The sequence below is a fragment of the Salvelinus sp. IW2-2015 genome, unplaced genomic scaffold (genome assembly GCF_002910315.2).
Source record: "Salvelinus sp. IW2-2015 unplaced genomic scaffold, ASM291031v2 Un_scaffold5332, whole genome shotgun sequence".
Classification (NCBI taxonomy): Eukaryota; Metazoa; Chordata; class Actinopteri; order Salmoniformes; family Salmonidae; genus Salvelinus; species Salvelinus sp. IW2-2015.
In genome coordinates, this window is record NW_019946597.1 from 1 (window position 1) to 21485 (window position 21485).

A 21485-nucleotide genomic window follows, 5' to 3' on the forward strand; every position below is an offset into this window, starting at 1 on the left:
CTGCGTTAGAATGTAGAACTGTTTCATATATATGCATAAGTCCCCGCCTCGTGTCTTACCAGAGGCTGCTGTTCTATCCTTGCCGATTTAGGAATGTAGAACTGTTTCCTGCTCCAGCGAAATCGCAGTTCTGATGTCCAAAAGCTCTTTTTCGGTCATAAGGAGACGGTAGCAGCAACATTATGTACAAGACAAGATGTGAACAACGTGAAAAAACTAACAGATAGCATTGGTTGGTTAAGGAGCCGATAAGACAGCAGCCATCCCCTCCGGTGCCATCATACTAATCACCCACCCCTTTTTGTTTTTACACTGCTTTTGCTACTCGCTGTTTATTGTCTATGCATAGTTACTTCTATCCCTACCTACATGTTTACAAAATTACCTCGATAACCTGTACCCCTGAATATAGCCTCTGTATTCTTACTTTTTGTATTTAAAAAATTACTTGCGTATTATTTAGAAATATTTCTTAACTCGATTTCTTGAACTGCATTGTTGGTTAAGGGCTTGTAAGTAAGCATTTCACAGTAAGGTGTTTGTATTTGGCCGCATTCTCGTTGACGCGGGCTGCAGTGGAGCAGGTTGAGAGCTTCAAGTTCCTTGGTGTCATATCCACCAACCAACTTACAATGGTCCAATCACACCATGACCTCGTGAAAGCGGGCACAACAAAAACCTATTCCCCCTCAGGAGACGAAAATCTTGACATGGGTTCCTCAGATCTCAAAGTTCTACAGCTGCCACCATCGAGAGCAGGGCCTGATGGTTGCATCACCTTCTGGTATTGGCAACTGCTCGGCCCCCGACCGCCACGGCACTACAGAGGGTAGTGTGAAGGGCCCAGTACATCACTGGGGCCAAGCTTACTATGCCATCCAGGATCTCTATACCAGGCGGTGTTCAGAGGGAAAGGCCCTTAAAAATTGTCAAAAGACTCCAAGCCACCCTAGTCATAGACTGTTCTCCCTGCTACACACGGCAAGCGGTACCAAGCGCTCAAGTCTAGTCCAAGAGGCTTCTAAACAGCTTCTTCCCCCAAGCCATAAGACTCCTGAACATCTAGTCAAATGGCTATCCAGACTATTCACATTGCCCCCCCCCCCCCCCCTCTCCACATCACTGCCCACTCCTCCTGTTGTCATCCATGCAAGTCACTTTAATTAACTCTACCTACATGACATACTTACCTCAACTTAAACAGGTGCCCCCGCACATTGATTCTTGTAACAGCACCCCCCCTGTATATTATGTTATTTTTTACTACTGCTCTTTAATTACTTTGTTACGGTTATCTCTTATTCTTATCCATGTTTTTTTTCAAAAAAACTGCACTGCTGGTTAGGGGCTCGTAAGTCAAGCATTTCACTGTAAGGTCTACACCTGTGTATTCGGCGCATGTGACTAATAAAAATTTGATTTTGATGTGACAAATTAAAATTTGATTTGTATTTGTGTGACACTTAACCTGCTTTCAGAAGCCAAAGCAATCCTTGCCAACACTTAGCAGTAAGGACATCTCGCCCAAAAACAGCACAAACAATTACTAAATCTCCAGCTGTATTTAGTAGCAGGCATAGTCAACCCACTAACTGCTATCCTTGGCCCCATTCGAGAGGAGGACAGAGGGGGCACCATTGTCTAACTGTTTTCCCCTCCATCGCATGATGGACCCTGATTCATTCGGCCTGGGCAGGAAGAATGCCTAATAGGCAGCTTATCTCCTGCCTGTATAGAAATTCCCTCAACTCTGACAGACACAGTTCTGAATGTACACAAACAAGAACCCCTACATTATAAAACACACACACTATCCTTGTGGGGACCAAACAATTGTTAGCCATTCAAAATCTATTTTCTCTAACTCCTAAAACCTAACCTCTAAGCCTAAAATTGCTTCTTGGTCCCCACAAGGATAGTAAACAAAAACACACCACTGTGCTGTAGGCCGTCAGAGATGTCAAAGAACGTTCATCTGGTCTGCCTGACCAAAATGCTGAGACTGGCGTCCAGTTTATGCCAGGTCCTATGGGGGAGGATACTGACTGTAATAATAACCCCAATGGTTGCCTCAGCGTATTGGCTTGGAAGGACATCACAGTGAAGCGGTGTGGGTAATGACTGCGGCCAATCAGAGCCCTGACAACAGGTGGAGCGTGTGGGGTAATGACTGGGCCAATCAGAGCCCTGACAGTGGAGCAGTATGTGTAATGAACTGGGGCCAATCAGAGCCCTTGACACAGTAGAGCGGTGTGGGTAATGACTGGGAGCAATCAGAGCCCTGACCAACAGTTGGAGCGTTGTGGGTAATGACTGGGCCAATCAGAGCCCTGACAGTGGAAGCAGTATGTTAATGACTGGCGGCCAAATCAGAGCCCTGAACACAGTAGAGCGGTTGGTAATGACTGGGGCCAATCAGAGCCCTTGACACAGTGGAGGCGTGTGGTAATGACTGGGCAATTCAGAGCCCCCTGCCCCTGACACAGTGGAGCCGGTGGGGGTAATGACTGCGGGCCAATCAGAGCCCTGACACAGTGGAGCGGTGTGGGTAATTGACTGGGGCCAATCAGAGCCCTGACCACAGTGGAGCGGTGTGGGTAATGACTGGGGCCAATCAGAGCCCTGACACAGTAGAGCAGTGTGGTGGTAAGACTGGGCAATCAGAGCCCTGACACAGTGGAGCGGTGTGGGTAATGACTGGGGCCAATCAGAGCCCTGACACAGTGGAGCGCGTGTGGTAATGCTGGGCCAATCAGAGCCCTGGACAGTGGATGCAGTATGTGTAATGACTGGGCCAATCAGAGCCCTGACACAGTAGAGCGGTGTGGTAATGACTGCGGGCTAATCAGAGCCCTGCACAGTTAGAGCGGTGTTGGGTAAGACTGGGCCAATCAGAGCCCTGACACAGTGGAGCGGTGTGGTAAAACTGGCGGCCAATCAGAGCCCTGACAGTGGAGCAGTATGTGTAATGACGGGGCCAATCAGGAGCCCTGACACAGCTAGAGCGGTTGGGGTAATGACTGGGGCCAATCAGGAGCCCTGACACAGTGGAGCGGTGTGTGTAATGACTGGCAATCATAGCCCTTGACAGTGAAGGCAGTATGTGTAATGACTGGGCCCAATCAGAGCCTTGACACAGTAGAGCGTGTTGGTAATGACTGGGGCCAATCAGAGCCCTGACACAGTGGAGCCGTGTGGGTAATGACTTGGGGCAATCAGAGCCCTGGAACACAGTGGGAGCGGTGTGGGTAATGAACTGGCCAATCAGAGCCCTGACACAAGTGGAGCCGGGGTGTTGGGTAATGACTGGGGCCAATTCAGAGCCTGACCAGTGGCAGCAGTATGTGTAATGACTGGGGCCCAATCAGAGCCCTGACACAGTAGAGCGGTGTGGGTAATGGCTGGGCCAATCAGAGCCCTGACACAGTGGAGCGTGTGTAATGAACTGGGGCCATCAGAGCCCTGACACAGTGGAGCCGGTGTGGGTAATTGACTGGGCCAATAGAGCCCAGACAGTGGAGCAGTATGTGTTAATGACTGGGCCAATCAGAGCCCTGACACGTAGAGCGGTGTGGGTAATTGACTGGGTCCAATCAGAAGCACCTACACAGTAGATCGGTGGTGCGGTAATGACTGGGGCAATCAGAGCCCTGACACAGTGGAGCGGTGTGGGTAATGAACTGGCCAATCAGAAGGCCCTGAACACAGATGGAGCGTGTGGGTAATGACTGGGGCCAATCAGGAGCCCTGACAGTTGGAGCAGTATGTGTAATGACTGGGCCAATCAGGCCCCTGACACAGTAGAGCGGTGTGGGTAATGGACTGGGGCCAATCAGAGGCCCTGACAACAGCTGGAGCGGTTTGGGTAATGACTGGGCCAATCAGAGCCCTGACACAGTGGAGCGGTGTGGGTAATGACTGGGGCCAATCAGAGCCCTTGACAGTGGAGCAGTATTGTGTAATGACTGGGGCCAATCAGAGCCCTGACACAGTAGAGCGGTTTGGGTAATGACTGGCCGGCCAGCAGAGCCCTGACACAGTGGAGCGGTGTGGGAATGACTGGTGGCACATTCAGAGCCCTTGACACAGTGGAGCGTGTGGGTAATACTGGGCCAAATCAGAGCCCTGACACAGTGAGCGTGTGGGTAATGACTGGGCCAATCAGAGCCCTGACAGTGGAGCAGTATGTTAATGGACTGGGGCCATCAGAGCCCTGACACAGTAGAGCGGTGTGGGTAATGAACTGGGGCCAATCAGTAGCCCTGACACAGTAGAGCGTGTGGGTAATGACTGCGGCAATCAGCAGCCCTGACACAGTGTTAGCGTCGTGGGTTTAATGACTGGGGCCAATCAGAGCCCTGACACAGTGGAGCGGTGTGGGTAATGGAAACTGGGGCCAATCAGAGCCCTGACAGTGGAGCAGTATGTGTGTAATGACTGGCGCCAATTCAGAGCCCTGACACAGTAGAGCGTGTGGGTAATACTGGGCCATCAGAGCCCTGACACAGTGGAGCGGTTGTGGGGAATGACGGGGGCCAATCAGAGCCCTGGACACAGTGAGCGGTGTGGGTAATGACTGGGGGCCAATCAGAGCCCTTGACAGTGACGCAGTATGTGTAAGGACTGGGCTGGCAATTCAGGAGCCCTGACCCACAAGTAGAGCGGTGTGGGTAATGACTGGGGCCAATCAGAGCCCCTGACCACAGTGAGCGGTGTGGGTAATGACTGGGGCAATCAGAGCCCTGACACAGTGAGAGCGGTGTGGTAATGACTGGGGCCTAATCAGAGCCCTGCACACAGTGGAGCGGTGTGGGTAATGACTGGGGCCAAATCAGAGCCTGACAGTGTGAGCAGTAATGATGTAATGACTGGGGCCAATCAGAGCCCTTGACACAGTAGAGCGGTCCGTGGGTAATGCGCTGGTCCAATCAGAGCCCTGACACATGGAGCGGCTGTGGGTAATGACTTGGGCCAATCAGAGCCTGACACACTGGAGCGGTGTGGGTAATGACTGGGGGCCAATCAGAGCCCTGACACCGTGGAGCAGTATGTGTAATTGACTGGGGCCAATCAGAGCCCTTGACACAGTAGAGCGGTGTGGGTAATGACTGGGCGCCAATTCAGAGCCTGACACAGTAGAGCGGTGTGGGTAAGAACTGGGGGCAATCAGAGCCCTGACACAGTGGACGGTTGGTGGGTAATGACTGGGCGCCAATCAGAGCCCTGACACAGTGGAAGCGGTGTGGGTAATGACTGGGCCAATCAGAGCCCTGGACAGTGGAGCAGTATAGTTGTAATGGAATGGGGCCCAATCAGAGCCCTGACACAGTAGAGCGGTGTGGGGAATGACTGGGCCAATCAGAGCCCTGACACAGTGGAGCGGTGTGGGTAATGACTGGGGCCAATCAGCAGCCCTGACAGTGAGCGGTGTGGGTATGACGGGCCAAATCAAGCCCTGACACAAGTGGAACGGTGTGGGTAATGACTGGGGCCAATCAGAGCCCTGACACAGTAGAGCGGTGGTGGGTAATGACTGGGGCCAATCAGAGCCTGACACAGTGGAGCGGTGTGGGTAATGACTGGCCAATCAGAGCCCTGACACAGTGCGAACGGTGTGGTATGACTGTGCCAATCAGAGCCCTGACACAGTGGAGCGGTGTGGGTAATACTGGGGCCAACTCAGAGCCCTGGACACAGTGCGAACGTGTGGGTAATGACTGGGGCCAGTCCCAGAGCCCTGACACAGTGGAACGGTGTGGTAATTGACTGGGCCAATCAGAGCCCTTGACACAGTGAGCGGCGTGTGGGTAAGTGACTGGGGCCAAATTCAGAGCCCTGACCAACAGTGAGCGGTGTGGGTAATGACTGGGGCCAAGGCAGAGCCCTGACACAGTGGAACGGTGTGGGTAATGACTGGGGCCAATCAGAGCCCTGACACAGTGGAGCAGTGGGGGTTAATTGGAACTGACACAGTGGAGAATGTAAAACCAGAAAGTGCCTTAGTGTACTTCCTCTGCTCTGGGCCAACTCAGACACTCTTAGCAAAGTGTTTCCCAACTCAGTCCTGGGACCCCAGGGCGGACGTTGTTTAGTTCTTTCCCTAGCACTACACACGGGATGCAAATATTCAACTCATTCATTCATCTTTGATTATTTGAATACAGCTGTGTATGCTAGGGGGAAAAAACTAATCGCGGAACACCTTGTGTCCCAGGACCGAGTTTTGGCGAAACCCTGCAATAGTACTATTTACCGTTACTGTACCTATCCGATGCTACTATCCTCTGTCTTGGCCAACTCCAGCACCGTAGCGCTATACCGTTACTGTTACCCACTCTCTACAGGGAACACTTTGCTGGTTCACTGGGCTGCCTCTGCTTCTCTACAGGGAACACTGCTGGTTTCACTGGGCTGGCCTCTACAGGAACACTGCTGGTTTCACTGGGCTGGCCTCTACAGGGAAACACTGCTGGTTTCACTGGGCTGGCCGCTCTTACAGGGAACACTGCTGGTTTCCGCTGGGCTGGCCTTCTGCACTCTACAGGGAACACTGCTGGTTTCCCTGGCTGGCTCGCTCTCTACATGAACCACTTGCTGTTTCCACTGGGCTCCTCTACATGGAACACTGCTGTTTCATGGGCTGGCTTCTACAGGGAACACTGCTGGTTTCACTGGGCTGGCCTCTACATGGACACTGCTGGTTTCAACTGGGCTTGGCCATCTACAGGGAAACACTGCTGGTTTCACTGGGCTTGCTCTACAGGGAACCACTGCTGGATTTCACTGGGCTGGCTTTGCAGCTAGGTGGTGTACTGGAGTTTTAACTTAGGACCAACAGAACAGAAAAACATTTGCTGGCTTGCTGACTCCGTTCTGGCTCCCATCTAAACACAATGACTGTGGGTGATTAATTCATTTTGTTTTTTTTGAAGGGTCCCCCAACATGGGCCCCAGATTTCAGATCCCTCCAGAACGGTCCCCCAACATGGCCCCAGATTCAGATCCCTCAGAAGGGTCCCCCCAACTTGGCCCCCAGATCAGATCTTCAAAAAGGGTCCCCCAACATGGCCCCAGATTCAATCCCTACACGAACGGTCCCCCAACATGGCCCCAGATCAGATCACTCAGAACGTCCCCCAATTGGGCCCCAGATTCCAGATCCCTCAGAACGGTCCCCCAACATGGCCCAGAATACAGATCCCTCAGAACGTCCCCAACTTGGCCCCAGATCACCAGTCCCTTCAGAACGTCCCCCAACATGGCCCCAGATCAGATCCGCAGAACGGTCCCCCAACTGCCCCAGTATCAGATCCCTCAGGAACGTCCCCAATCATGGCCCCAGATCAGATCCCTCAGAAAGGGTTGTTTTGTTGGAGAGACATATGGGAAGCAAATAATTCCTGCGGTATTTGTTGTCAAGGAGCATGACCATTATTGCGCTAATGACTTGCGTGGGTTAATGTGGTGGGGATTAGGGAGGCGGATGAAACGTTTGGTTTAACTGAGACCACTACTTGCTTCACTTGTGTGTTGTGTGTGTGTGTCGGTGTGTGTGTGTGTGTGTGTGTGTGTGTGTGTGTGTGTGTGTGTGTGTGTGTGTGTGTGTGTGTGTGTGTGTGTGTGTGTGACCTTTATTTATATATGCATTTGATTATCCAGATATTTCATTGGAACAGAATACATCTCCATTTGAAGTGTCTTTCTGTGCTACTAGAAGCATTTCAGGCAATTACTGTTGAGTTACTGTTACTGTTGATGACTCCAGGTTACTTAATGCCTGAATGTGTTCTAATGTTCTCTGGCATGCCATGGGGTTCTATTTCTGGCTACCAGAATATCAAAAGCTATAAAGAGAAGATCAGACTCCTATGTTCAGTGCTTAGGGGCATAGACACATGTTTAGTCTGGATACTTGTTTGTACAGGGCTGTTTGGATGAGATATGTTTATATTAGTGAGGCAGTTAGAGGCTATGTGATGTCGGTGTATGTAGTACATCGTATAAAGGGCAATAATGCATTTAAGCAAATTTGTGTTTACTGTAACACAGATTCAACCAGTCAAACCAAGTTGCCATGGTTACATTACATGTTGCCATTGTSGCATTAAACCAGGTTCTCATGGATACATTACGATGACATCAGAGCTAYGTCATCAGAAGGCWCTGTGGTTATTGTAGCTAATAGATATGTGGAAGAAGGCTACACATGGTTAAATCTGATTGGTTCRTTGTATGGGTTAGGAGCCAGTACAATTGACATCATTTGGTGATTATCTCTTAGTTTAATGTGTGATTTAACTTTGAACAACACATAGCCTAAACTTAATGCTTACACCGAAAAACTCTAAGTTTCTAGATGACATTCTTCAAGAGAATGTCTCTTCTTGAGAGCATTCACTGTAGAGTAGTGACAATCAGGAAGACTGGTGTTTTGGAGAGGAGCTAGGCCTGCTAGACCAGACAAGACTTTTAACTGAAAATTCAGCACCTCGTGAAAGGCATGGGGCAGGAGGGAGGGAGAGAGGGTTATACGAGGCCGGATGGAGAGAGAGGAGCGGTACAGGAGTCCGGATGGAGAGAGAGGAGGGGTACACAAGGCCGGATGGAGAGAGAGGAAGTATGACAGGAGGCAGGATGGAGAGAGAGAGAGGGTACACAAGGCCGGATGGAGAGAGAGGAGTAGTACAGGAGGCAGGACGGAGAGAGAGGAGTGGTCAGGAGGCCGGATGGAGAGGAGAGGAGGGTACACAAGGCCGGATGGAGAGAGAGGAGGAGTACAGGAGGCAGGATGGAGAGAGAGGAGCGGTACAGGAGGCCGGATGGGAGAGAGAGAGGGTACACAAGGGCGATGGAGAGAGAGGAGGGGTACAGGAGGCAGGATGGAGAGAGAGGAGCGGTACAGGAGGCCGGATGGAGAGAGGAGGGGTAACAAGGCCGGATGGAGAGAGAGGAGGAGTACAGGAGGCCGGATGGAGAGGAGGAGGGGTACAGAGGCCGGATGGAGAGAGAGGAGGGTACAGGAGGCCGGATGGAGAGAGAGGAGCGGTACAGGAGGCCGATGGAGAGAGTGGAGGGGTACAGGAGGCCGAATGGAGAGAGATGTAAAAAAAAAAAATGGTTCTCTACCTGGAACTTAAAAGGGTTCTTCTAAGGGTTCTCCTATTGGGGCAGTTAAAGACCGGGGCAGTTAAAGAACCCCTTTAGGCTCTAGATAGCATCTTTTTTTCTAAGAGTGTAGATTCAAACATGGCTCTTTCAAAAAGTACAACCCGATGCAATATAATACAAAATATACAGCCGACAGGAAAGACTAATAAATGTGGTTGTCATTACAGGCCTGGGAAGGGAAGATATAAGTGGGGAAAATGAAGCTAAACAACAGGCAGGAAGTTGAAACAGACAATCAGATAGGGGAATATATAGCAGAACATATCATTAAAGTATCTCTTCATACTGCATCTATCTTCATTTGATCCTGTCTGATGCTCCAAGCAAAGGAAAGCAACCTCTGTAGACTACAATACATCAATGGTCCAATGCAGTGTTGGATAGACATTCATTAAACTCTTTTACCATGTACTCTGAACAGTSATTTCCTTCTAGACCTCTCATTCAGTGATGCGTAATACCGRACTCCTATGACATACTTAAACAAGACTACTGCATCATGTTCATCATCTCGGCCTGATTATAAAAGACCGATGGCTGAAATCTCTACGCTCTTCTCAGCAACTGTAATAGACTGATTCAGTTGAGTCATTTAACAACAAACCCTTGGCCCCAGAGGACAATTGGATTCATATATGAACTTAAAAATGTCCACAGATTTAAGGGCAGAATGGGACATTAGTGGCCTGCGAAGTAGAAAAACGGAACAGTACAAAGAGTTTGAAGTTTCCATGCAAGAAGTGACAGCCAAAAGTCCCAAAGTTCCATAATGCAACCATCAATAACATTGTTTCACGGTTATCTACTGTGAGATGTAATTTATGAAAACAATCACCTGATCTTATTAAAAGAATGGTAGGTGATATTTTGTAATGGCTGTGTTTGATAAGGAGAACTGTTGCACAGTAATACTGACAATATTAAAGTGGTGGTGATGGTTGCCAGATTGGTGTGCGGAGGGCACACTGCTGACAGCCCTCTTGGTGGGAGTTGGGYCAGGAAGGACACTCTACCGTAACTCTTAGATGGTTGGGTTGGGTACGTGGGATAGGTGGGTGACTTGATTGTAAAATGGCCAGGATCAACCCCATATAGATTAACCATGGTGCACCTTGATCAACTCTGTGGTTGCAAACGGTCTGTATTACTTTACTATGGTCTTTAATGGTCCACTGTTTTGTTTTTCTGTTCTGGGAAGCACTGTTGCGGTCTATGGTCGCCTATTCTGGTCCATGATACGCTACAGTACTCCACTAAGAGCAGCTGTGGTACCCTGTGGTGAAGAATGGTCTGGTATGGTGCATTGTGMTGAACTGTGTCTCAGTGTGGTRTACCTTGAATGCCCGTGTTACTAAAGAGACTCCCACTCACCTGAGTCTTGGCTCTCATGAAGGGAGCACTGACYTTGCAGGTCTTCTCATGCCTCTGTCTGTCCTCACTGCGACACTCTATCTTGATATCTGAGTTGTGCTGAGATGGAAACAGAGATWAAACACACTCAGTGACTGAGAGAAAAATGAGAAAGACAAGCTTCTACATAAGACAAGCCTGAAGTCCCTCAGGAATAATGACATTCTATATGGCTAGAACAGGTGCAGTAGTACTCCATACTGTATTTGAGGAAAGTGTGTTCTTCAATAGACAGACTGTACTAGTCTATAGGTGACTGGCCAAATCAAGCAGTCAACTCTGCTGTAATGGTGTACTGGTGTCTGCTGTACTGGTGTCTGCTGTACTGGTGTACTGTTGTCTGCTGTACTGGTGTACTGTTGTCTGCTGTACTGGTGTACTGTTGTTACTGGTGTCTGCTGTACTGGTGTACTGTTGTCTTCTGTACTGGTGTACTGTTGTCTGCTGTACTGGTGTACTGTTGTCTGCTGTATGGTGTACTGTTGTCTGCTGTACTGGTGTACTGTTGTCTGCTGTACTGGTGACTTTGTCTGCTGTACTGGTGTACTGTTGTCTGCTGTACTGGTGTACTGTTGTCTGCTGTACTGTGTACTGTTGTCTGCTGTACTGTGTTACTGTTGTACTGGTGTCTGCTGTACTGGTGTACGCTGTTGTCTGCTGTACTGTGTTACTGTGTCTGCTGTACTGGTGTACTGTTGTCTGTCTGCTGTACTGGTGTACTGTTGTCTGCTGTACTTGTACTGTTGTCTGCTTACTGGTGTACTGTTGCTGCTGTACTGTGTACTGTTGTCTGCTGTACTGGTGTACTGTTGTCTGCTGTATTGGTGTACTGTGCTGCTGTACTGGTGTACTGTTGTTGTACTGTTGTCTGCTGTAATGGTGTACTGTTGTCTGCTGTACTGTGTACTGTTGTCAGCTGTATTGGTGTACTGGTGTCTGCTGTACTGCCATTTATTGGACTGTATTGTTGCACTATGGTCTTTGGGTCCTGGAATAGTGGTCTATAAATCCAATGTACTGTCTACTGTGAATCATCACCTTGACTATGAGACTAGAGAATCGTAGGTTGGGAGTGTAGGTGATGTTGAGGCGGGCTCCGTAGGCGTTTTCTCCGCTGTTCTCCAGACGAACGTCCACCACCATCCTCCTCCTCGATCCCTCCATCACTCGCTCTGACCCCTCCGCCCCTCCTTCGGACAGACGTCGACACATCGCACCCCTGGAGTGGACTGCATTCCCACAGAACTGCCTGTGGGAGAGAGGGGAGAAAGCAATCAATTCTGATCTGGGTGTGGTGTTGGTGTGGTGTGGTGTGGTGTGGTGTGGTGTGGTGTGGTGTGTGTGTGTGTGTGTGGTGTGTGTGTGTGTGTTGTGGTGTGTGTGTGTGTGTGTTGTGTGTGTGTGTGTGTGGTGTGTGTGTGTGTGTGTGTGTGTGTGTGTGTGTGTTGTGTGCGCTCACCTCCAAGACAGCAGGTCAGTTGTACTCTGTAAGGACAGGCCTGGTATACAGCGGTCGTCCTCATCACAGCCATTCCAGAAGGGAAGCTAGTAGAGCGAGAGCTACTCAGTTACAATGACATCCATATCATAGTACGGCTGTGCCAAGAGGTCTGGACCTTTATGGCACAGCGAGTCTATGCTTGCCCTGCAAACCATAGTGTCACTGGTTCAAGCCCCTGGATGTTCCCCTTAATCGCTACAATACCACTCACAAGGCTGTAGACTAAGAGCTAAACAAGGAGATGACTGGTTAGTGGTCAGGTCAAGCAGTCATGTGACCCGCTCAAAGCGCTTCCTTGAAGTGATCCCTGATTAGACATGACTGGAAGGGTTCCAGCAGTGTGTTTTTATCCATCCAGACATCTCTAATCAGGGATTCCATAAGAGCTAAAGAAGTGCTGATTGTCAGGGGTCAAGGGTCAGATGTGTGTGTCTCACCTCAGTCCTGACGGGGTGGGCCAGGTGTCGTCCAGCGCAGGGCCCTGGTCGGGATGCTGCAGTGCCACCGCCACAGTGAACACGATGGGCCTCTCGTAGTCCGTGGTCTCCTGGATCAAACACGTGTGGAGGATCAGTGTTATTACAACTGTATCACACCATACATCATGAACGATAACCGTCACAACACACTGAGGGATAGGAAACGTTCTAATGATAGGATAGGAAACGTTATAATGATAGGATAGAATAGGAAACGTTCTAATGACAGATTAAACCAGAGGCATGTATTTAGATTGTTAAGACATTGAGGCTTCTGCATTATGAATTGACCATGTTACACCCCCCCCCCCCCATTAACATTACATGGGGGAATATTTCAATATTGCTATGCAACTGAATGTCTAGAATTATAATATTTACAATTCTAAAAGTCCCAATAATCTAAATACATGGCTCTGGATAATACCATCTCAGTCTCTGTCTTACCTTCTGATTGGTGTATGTAAATGTAGTCATATTGCTTCCACCTATCCAATATTCTCAGATCTACCGGATAGGTTAGAGCCTAGATGTTGATTAGCAATTCAGCTAGAGTTTAGTCAGTGCTCACCATGACATGGAAGTAGATGTGTTGACAGGTCTCCTCTCCAGAAAGCAGGGTCAGGTTTTGAAACAGCAGTTTATCAGGGTCCTCCATATGGCTTCTGGGGTTGAATCGGCGCTCCCCAATGGTGGTGTTGTAAGTGATAGCTGGAGAGATGAAGAAAGAGGGAGCATAAATGTTGGAAACATGTTCTATACTACAGTACTTTATTTCCTATAAAATAATGACCAGAAGCAGCACAGATTACATTACAAAAAAGGAACTTGGACAAAAATCCAAGAGCCACCGTCGAGGAACTGAAACAATGTCTCAATGTGAATGAGTAACTACTCCAGAGTTGAGAGAGTTAACTAGACCTCTTGAGCCATATGGCTTTGGAAGTGATTCATTTCCAACCCACACTGTTTAAGAGGAACATTATTTATTACACCGCGCTTTAATAGCTTGGGGAAAATACCATAAAATCCAGAGCTAATGCACATTGCCCTACTGAGCATGCCAACTGGAGATTGTACTGGTCTCCCATACCTCATACCTACTTTCTCCATTATACCATGGCATTGTTGAATTTCTTTCTGATTGGCTTGAAGGGCATTCTAGAGTGTGCATTATTTCCCTATAACGTATGGTATATTTGCACGGTAGAATTCAATGGCTATAGTTCATTCTTACATGTTCTATATTTGAGCTGCTTTTTAAAACCGAAAGTCCAATTGAAAACATTATTGGCATTGTTGAATTCAATTTTCATAATGGCAAGCTAGAACTGATGGTTTGATTAGCTAAACTAGCAAGTCTGTTTGTTTGGTTACCACGGCAACTACTGTATGTATTAAAGGTGCTAGCTACTCCTGGTCCCGTGTGGCTCAGTTGGTAGWGCATGGCGCTTGCAACGCCAGGGTTGTGGGTTCATTCCCCACGGGGGGACCAGGATGAATATGTATGAACTTTCCAATTTGTAAGTCGCTCTGGATAAGAGCGTCAGCTAAATGACTTAGATGTAAATGTACTTCAGTGGATGTTGAACACATGCTCTTTCCATTTCCATCAGATGCTGCTGAAAGTTGAAGGCGTGTTACCTTAAGCACATTTGGAGATATCTCTTTTCTCAAAGTGTATTCTTCCTTGTACAGTCGAACACAACAGACTTGCAACACCACCAGCAGCAGCAGCACATCTGACAGATGTTACTAGACCAGACATGGTAATGACGGGAAATAAAATCAATGTGTTCCCACTGTTCAGTGTCCCCTAAATGTCCAACCGTCCCGGAGGAGGACAAGATAACTTTCTGAGGCTTCTTCCTATTGGTTTGGCCCGTCTAACATATTTGACAAAGATGGCGGGAGGTTGGGAGGTTAACCAGAAACATCCACGCCTCAATGCCTCCTTAGCCTGCCTCCTTAGCCTGCCTCCTATAGTCCCACACAAGGGGGAAACCTGAGCCAACAGGCCTCAACCTTTAAAACACATTGTGACCAGAGAGACCTTGTGTCAGAGCTCGGGTGGGCCCCTGTCGGTGATTCAACACAGAGCCACGGCAACCGGAACGGTCTCCAGAGAGACCTTGTGTGTGTCAGAGCTCGGGTGGGCCCCTGTCGGTGATTCAACACAGAGCCACGGCAACCGGAAACGGTCTCCAGAGAGACCTTGTGTCAGAGCTCGGGTGGGCCACTGTCGGTGATTCAACACAGAGCCATGGCAACCGGAACGGTCTCCAGAGAGACCTTGTGTCAGAGCTCGGTGTGCCACTGTCGGTGATTCAACACAGAGCCACGGCAACCGGAACGGTCTCCAGAGAGACCTTGTGTCAGAGCTCGGGTGGCCACTGTCGGTGATTCAACACAGAGCCACGGCAACCGGAACGGTCTCCAGAGAGCCCTTGTGTCAGGCTCGGGTGGGCCTTGTCGGTGATTCAACACAGAGCCATGGCAACCGGAACGGTCTCCAGAGAGACCTTGTGTCAGAGCTCGGGTGGCCCTCGGTGATTCAACACAGAGCCATGGCAACCGGAACGGTCTCCAGAGAGATTCCGGGCTCACGGCAGAAGTGTGGGGTAGCCATGTTGGTTTATCCGCAGCCTGACAACCATCAGCCTGATTATATTGCCACCATAAAAATTCAATGAGTAGAGTGAACAGAATGCATACTATTCGGAGGGCAATTTGCATACAGAATGCTTGGCTAATTAACAGTCAGAGGCTAGAATAATCCAGATCAGTTCTCATCAGATGTAGCAGTTGGCATAGCATGTCCGTAACCGCTCTGTAGCCTGCAGCATATGTGTTTGGCAGATGGAATGATATCCTAAACTGTCAGTGATAGCGAGGAAACATTTTCCTGTGGCTCTGCTCTGGGGCAAGAAGCCATCACCCGTTCACTCAGTGAGCCAAACAACAGAGCGGTCTGACTGACTCAACAACAACCAAGCAGAGACATTGAGCAATACACGTTTGGATCATGATTTCAACTATGAATCTCTGAACTGCATTACTTCTAGTGCTGACTTGATCCTTAGCCAATGTGTAGCAGGCTTGGAAAGGCTAAGCTTTGCTCTAAACATAGAACAGTCTTGGAAAGGCTAAGCTTTGCTCTAAACATAGAACAGTCTTGGAAAGGCTAAGCTTTGCTCTAAACATAGAACAGTCTTGGAAAGGCTAAGCATTGCTCTAAACGTAGAACAGTCTTGGAAAGGCTAAGCATTGCTCTAAACATAGAACAGTAGGAGATCAACAGTAGAGTTAATCAAGATGTCAGTTTTGCCTGAAAGACAATGAGGTCCTCTGCTGACTGTACAGTGAAGGAACAACAGTGAAATAAACTTCTTCCCTGAATAGAAAAAAAGGCTTTGTGGCTCCACTGGGCTATTACATCCATTAAGATGAATCCAGTTTTATTTGTTTAGTTCTCATCCCCATAAAAGCAGTAAGCAGTGGGCGGCTTCAACAGAACCATATTATGAGAAGTGCAGAGAAAGAGTTCAGCAACATCAGCGATATCTCAAGGTAGTTGGAGTCAATCGGACATCTTTGCACTGAAGCTGTAACAGTAGAAGGATGCAGGCTACATTATAGTCTATAACGTGACTTAATTGGTCACTTTTGAACACTCACCCACTTCCTGTGTAGGAGGTATGGCTGTCCGGGCGGTGACGTTTAGACACACTACGGCTGACATGCAGGTCACGTCCTTGCCTCCCCTCTCACAGTCCTTCACAAAGATGTTGATCTTGCTGGGTTCAAACCTGATGTTGGCGTGAATTCGGACGACACTGCGAGACCTGCAGATGAACCATACACAGTGTTATGATCATAAATGTGGTTCATTATATGCTCCACATACATACAGTACCATAGAAACAGTTAAGACATTGTTAATATCTAAGTGACCTACCGAAGGAAGAAAACAGTAGAACACTTTGTTAATATCTAAGTGACCTAGCACGAGAAACAGTAGAACACTTGTTAATATCTAAGTGACCTAGCAGAGAAACAGTAGAACACTTGTTAATATCTAAGTGATCTAGCAGAGAAACAGTAGAACACTTGTTAATATCTAAGTGACCTACCAGAGGAACAGTAGAACACTTGTTAATATCTAAGTGACCTACCAGAGAAACAGTAGAACACTGTTAATATCTAAGTGACCTAGCAGAGAAACAGTAGAACACTTGTTAATATCTAAGTGACTAGCAGAGAACAGTAGAAGACTTTTAATATCTAAGTGACCTAGCAGAGGAACAGTAGAACACTTGTTAATATCTAAGTGACCTAGCAGAGAAACAGTAGAAGACTTGTTAATATCTAAGTGACCTAGCAGAGAAACAGTAGAACACTTTAATATCTAAGTGACTAGCAGAGGAACAGTAGAACACTTGTTAATATCTAAGTGACCTAGCAGAGAAACAGTGAGACCTGTTAATATCTAAGTGACCTAGGCAGAGGAACAGTAGAACGACTTGTTAATATCTAAGTGACCTAGCAGAGGAACAGATAGAACACTTGTTAATATCTAAGTGACCTAGCAGAGAAACAGTAGAAGACTTGTTAATATCTAAGTGACCTAGCAGAGAAACAGTAGAACACTTGTTAATATCTAAGTGACCTAGCAGAGGACAGTAGAACACTTGTTAATATCTAAGTGACCTAGCAAGAAACAGTAGAACACCTGTTAATATCTAAGTGACCTAGCAGAGGAAACAGTAGAACACTTGTTAATATCTAAGTGACCTAGCAGAGAACAGTAGAACACCTGTTAATATCTAAGTGACCTAGCAGAGGAACAGTAGAACACTTGTTAATATCTAAGTGACCTAGCCAGAGAAACAGTAGAACACTTGTTAATATCTAAGTGACCTAGCAGAGGAACAGTAGAACACTTGTTAATATCTAAGTGACCTAGCAGAGGAACAGTAGAAGACGTGTTAATATCTAAGTGACCTACCATAGAAGCACGGCTGCCCCCAGGGAGCCACGGCCAAGTCCACCAGGCCATCCTCGTCCATGTCCATGCTGCCATGGATACTACGGCCAAAGTAGCGCAGGCCACTGGCCATGTCTAACGCAGCTATCCTCTGTTTGTATCTACGCAGAATCCTGTTGCGTTGGCTGAAGAGACGTAGATAGCTCCTCTATGGTCATCCTCCAGCGGTGCCCCCACCACCACGTCGTTGAAGCCGTCCCCGTTCAGGTCAGGGACCGGGGCCAGCGAGGAGCCGAACCGAGCGTTCTGACCACGGTCCTGGATCTCCAACGCTCCCTCCAGAACGAAACGATTCTGAGGAAGGAAATAGGATAGGATGATGTCATTTTGGAATATTTCGCTACATGGGATAGAGGTGTACTGGTAGGTAAAGGTTGTGTCATGTGTCATGTGCATCGTCTTCAACTCTGTATTTGCCAATGTTTCTCCTATTGGTTGGTAGGATTCTCTTTGTTACTCGTACTTAAAGAGTCTTTGGTTGAAAAACCTTGAAAAACATATGCACGAGGGAATTCATCAAAAACAGACGTAGTGGCTAAGGAAATGGAGTTAAGTTATAAATCTGTTATCTCCTGTGCTGCGGCCGGTAGCCACACCCCCAGGCTTCTGGGATATCTCAGTCATCCATCGATGATCTCCCTCAAATGGACAGTCCTCCATTTATTTACACAACTCAGAATGAGACATTGTTGTCTTAAACTTTCCCCTTCAATCTTTACAGAAGCATTCATTTGTTATTCCAAATCATTTAGGAAAGTAAACACAATGTTGGAAGGCTTTGTTTTTGTTTACATAAATAGACCAAAAGTAACTAACAAACAATAACTGGGGAGTTTGAGTTTTGAATTTGAAATCAACTGAAAACCTCAAGCCGCATTGTTTTCGCTCACGCAAGAGGAAGGGTCTAACCCATTTTCTATCCCAAGGGGGAAATATGATTTCCCMAAAACATTGTCAACATGAGGGATGGGTGTTTCATCCRAGTGTCACATGATCAAAGGCAAACAAGGCTTCTGGATGTTTCTTTAGGGATGTTTCTGGGGAACTTTGAGTATTCACAGTGGGTGGAAAGTCAGTCTGAAAATATATGTACCTTAGAATAGAATTAGGTTTCCCCCCAGTCTGGAAAAAGGTACAATCCCTCMGCATTAAGAAAGTATAGGAGMCAAGTATTTTAGGCCGTCATCAGCCATGCACGTTATCACTCTCCAGGCTGTCTCATCTTTCTCCCTAATCTACAGCCTATGGACGGCTGAAACCTTAGATCACTTGTTTTTTTCACTTGTCTTTTTAAAGGAAAGAGGAAAGTCTGGTAGACTGTTGATGTTGTGCCAGTGGGTTAACTAACCCTAATCAAGGCTCTGGAAGGTCTGGTCTCTGGTCTGATGTGTTATAATGTAAATACAAGGCATAGGGATAGTTTGGCTCTATGTGTTCTGATCGAGGTGTTTCTGTGCTGACCTGCTTTTAAGTGTGTTTGGTAACGGGATCTGGGGCGTGTGTGTAAGTGAGTATGTATGTGTGTGTGTGTGTGAGCATTCGTACATCTGTGAGTGTGTGTGTGTGTGTGTGTGTGTGTGTGCGCGCGCGTGTGTGTGTGTGTGCGTGCGTGCGTGCGTGCGTGCGTGCGTGCGTGCGTGCGTGCGTGCGTGCGTGTGTGTGCGTGCCCACCCACCAGCTCAGTCACTCTGTAGATGTACACCTTGCCCTTCTCCCAGCCTCCACTGAAGAACATGGGCGCTGCCACCAGTAGGTTGTCTGTTACTCCGTCACCATCTATATCCACCGGGGAGATCTCACTCCCATAGTACGACCCAATCTGAAATATAACCACACAACCAATCAGCACCCTGGACCAACAACAATAATATCATCGTCTGGTTATGTAGCAGACACTTTTCTCCAGAGTAAACACAGTGTATTTCATACTCAGTAGATGTGGCCCATGTGGGAATCGAACCCATTACACCAGCTGGCACATCAGGCTCTAAAAGCACCATGCTAACCAACTGAGATCAGTAAGATCCCCACAGTCACCACGTCCTTCACACGTCTTTCACACGTCCTTCACATGTTTTTCACACATCCTTCACCACATCCTTCACACGTGTCTTGACCACATCATTAAAACCCCCCAGCAAACGTCATTAGCGTTCATTAGCATAGCATTCCAGTCATCATCATCGTTCAGCTAACAGACCCAGATGTTTCCCCATAGAGGCTAATTGGCTCTGCAAAACAACCCAGCCTTTTATCTCAATGCAACAACCAGACCTGGGTTCAGATGCCATTTGAACTTTTCAAACACGTTTAACGTTTTCTTTAGCCTATCTGGACTGCCAATGATTTACACTTTTGGAACTATTCCATTGGTTCCATTGCATCAGGCGAGCTCAGTCAAGCCCAGCTATAGCTTTAAATGATGTCAAGGTATGTTGAACCAGGTCTTTCCTCTCAATGAGTGTTGTTATGTTCTCTCTGCCCTTGTCTTTAGTATCCTCTTAGCTGGTGTTGTTATGATCTCTCTGCCTCTTGTCTTAGTATCCTCTTAGCTGGTGTTGTTATGTATCTCTCTGCCTCTTGTCTTTAGTATCCTCTTAGCTGTGTTTGTTATGTATCTCTCTGCCTCTTGTCTTTAGTCTCCTCTAGCTGGTGTTGTTATGTATCTCTCTGCCTCTTGTCTTTAGTATCCTCTTAGCTGGTGTTGTTATGTATCTCTCTGCCTCTTGTCTTTAGTATCCTCTTAGCTGGTGTTGTTATGGATCTCTCTGCCTCTTGTCTTTAGTCTCCTCTTAGCTGGTGTTGTTATGATCTCTCTGCCTCTTGTCTTTAGTATCCTCTTAGCTGGTGTTGTTATGTATCTCTCTGCCTCTGTCTTTAGTTCCTCTTAGCTGTTGTGTTATGGATCTCTCTGCCTCTTGTCTTTAGTATCCTCTTAGCTGGTGTTGTTATGTATCTCTCTGCCTCTTGTCTTTAGTTCCTCTTAGCTGGTGTTTACTGTAGCTGGGAAGCTTGTTGTTCTATTTTTATTCACAATGTAGATTTGGAATGTGTGTGTTTTGAATTAAGGGGGACGGGAATGGGATGGGAAACACATGGGATCTGTGTAATGTTGTTGGCTACATGGGGGCGTGGGAAGGCTGTCTAGACTCCATTTGGCCCAGGTCTTAGAAGCACCAGTAGTGCAGACTATCATGGATGCTGTGTCCTGGCTGGGTTTCCAGATTGACAAAAGGACTGGAAGGACTACTGTCATGGTGGACTCAGATGGTGATGGGAGAGACAGATTGAGAATAAGGGACTATCAGGGTCTATCAGGGTCTTAGATTGTCTCCATATGTCTTTTAAAGGGAGAGTAATGTCAGTGTGTGTTATACCACTCTGTGTAACTGTTCAGTGTATGGTTGGAGTTTAGGACTTAGTGGAAGCCATCCTCATCTCCTCTCTCTCTTCACCTTTACTGTCTCTACAGTCTACTGTTCACCATCTCATCTCCTCTCTCTCTTCACCTTTACTGTCTCTACAGTCTACTGTTCACCCATCTCATTCTCTCTCTCCTTCACCTTTACTGTCTTCCAGTCTACTGTTCACCCATCTCATCTCCGCCATCTCTTTTGCTTTTCACCCTCTCTCTCTCTCTGCACGTGCTCTCACTCTATCTCTTCCTCCGTCTCTCCTTGCTTCCTCTTTCCTTCTTCTCTTTCCTGCTTTCTTCTCCCTTTTTCTTCCCTCTTCTTCTCCTTCTCCTCCTATCTCCTCTTCCGTCTATCCCGCTCCTTCTCTCTCTCTGGATAGACATGTGGCAGGCACAGTGGTTTAGCACCAGACCTCGCTGCAGCCCTCTCTATAAACCACTGCACCCCATCACCATGCACCCATC

The 21485-nt window shown here is 47.7% G+C and overlaps 1 pseudogene; it reads right to left on the minus strand.

Moving 5' to 3' along the window:
• Positions 1 to 10539: 10539 nt before the first annotated feature.
• Positions 10540 to 21485, minus strand: part of LOC112078165 (integrin alpha-11-like) — a 16488-nt pseudogene continuing 5542 nt past the window's right edge.